Source organism: Halyomorpha halys, unplaced genomic scaffold (assembly GCF_000696795.3).
Source record: "Halyomorpha halys isolate HHAL.00 unplaced genomic scaffold, Hhal_1.1 Scaffold405.1, whole genome shotgun sequence".
NCBI classification, from domain to species: domain Eukaryota; kingdom Metazoa; phylum Arthropoda; class Insecta; order Hemiptera; family Pentatomidae; genus Halyomorpha; species Halyomorpha halys.
Window position 1 is genome coordinate 348,314 of NW_027109269.1, and position 1,794 is coordinate 350,107.

General features: G+C 26.4%; 1 protein-coding gene and 1 non-coding gene across 3 annotated transcripts in view; one reads left to right on the forward strand and one right to left on the reverse strand.

The window, feature by feature from the left end:
• LOC106682324 (papilin) overlaps positions 1–1,794 on the reverse strand; it is a 59,291-nt gene that overhangs the window by 36,457 nt on the left and 21,040 nt on the right. The gene's annotated exons all lie outside the window — the stretch shown is intronic.
• TRNAR-UCU (transfer RNA arginine (anticodon UCU)) lies at positions 1,721–1,793 on the forward strand. The gene has a single exon. It is a non-coding gene; the product is annotated as a tRNA-Arg (tRNA).

The window sequence follows — 1,794 nt, forward strand, 5'->3', positions numbered from 1 at the left end:
GACCATCTTGCATTTATTATTGAACACGGTCAATCAGCGATATTCCAGTTTATTCTTTTAATATATTTTTCTTTTTTTCTCCTTTAGTTAACGATAAATTTCGTTAATATTTTGCTTTAATTCATTGTATATTATTGCTAACAATGAGAACTTTTTAATGTATTTAAAAAAAAATTGAAGATATTTTAAATTAAGATTTTTTGGAAATTCATTAAAAACCACTTAATTGATTCACTGAGTTAAGTCAAAATCGTTTGATCTGTTTTGGAGAAAATTGAAAAATGTAAGAAATTGATTTCATAAAGTGGCACTTGGTAATTCAATTTTAGCGAAAAAGTTCCACCAACTTCAAATATGTAATTTCAGTTTCGTACGATTTTTCATTTTTGAGATAGGCTGTTCACATACAGACACACAGACTAATTTGCGAAACTAGTTTTTTTGGACTCAAAACAGGTATTTTAGTAGAAAACAGGAATTCGAAATTTGATACTTTCCCTTACTATATTTTCCATATAGAGAGTAAATGAAAGTTAAAATATTAAGAAGATGGTCAGGGTTGCGGTAAAAAAGAACAAAAATAGTTTTCAACTATTTATTATCCGACGCTTCTTTCCACTTTATAGGGCTTCATCGGATGATAGGTTTCCAAACTTTTTTAAGTGGGGCGAAACGTCGGATAATAAATATTTAAAAACTAGTTTTGTTATTTTTTACCAGAACCCTGACCATCTTCATATTTGAAACTATAAGGTCAATTATCTATATATATATAGAATATGAAAGTAATATGAATAAAAAAATAAAAATGAATATGAAATAAAAAACAACTTTAATATCGTCCATAACGTCAATAAATCGAAAATAATTATTTTTAGTTAATGATATAATTAAACAAAGCCAAGACACTACTTAGAATAAATATTTTTTTATATGCATTATTTGTATTCATTTTAAAATTATAACATTATAAAGTACGCACATATCATACCACACAGGTGACATACACACAATCAATATGATGAGTAGAATTCTAAAACTAACAGAGTTTATTTTCATTTTTCTTTTTTAAACTAATAGTATCGTTAAAAGATTATTAAAAGATTTTCTTCTTAGAATTTTTTTCAAAATATTATTAAACAACATATGCTTAATATTTTTAGACATTAAAAAAAAAAAACACGTGCTTATTGTTAGTTAAAAAACATATGTTTTTAACTAAACACCTGTTCCAATCAGTTTAACAATCATATAAAACCAAAATGGATATGAAAATTTATTACTAAATTGTGTTACTATTTAAGCCCAATGAAATATATATATATATATTAATCCTTCAATACGGTTTTAAATACTACATGTCATGCTCCAACTAAAGTATATTTATTTAAATTAAAAATAAATATATCAGAATAACCAAAATACGGCAAATAGAACTTTAAGATAAAATCCCGAATGTAGAACTACAATGTAAACAAGATTAGCAATGAAGTTTAAAATACTAACAATAAATGTTGATTTATTTATATAGGTAGAATTAATTTTAAACCTTTAGATTACTATAGGTAAATTTGGTATCACTAAGTTCAACTTGAATGTGAATAGATCCTTTACATAAACCTTTAGAATTATTGAAATTTAAAAACTCTTCGACTAAAAAAATATATATATAAAAGACGGAGCCGCCTCAACTGACAAAAGAGTTCCCCCTTCCCCATCCGTCCCTTTGGCGCAGTGGATAGCGCGTTGGACTTCTAATCCAAAGGTCGTGGGTTCGATCCCCACAAGGGATGC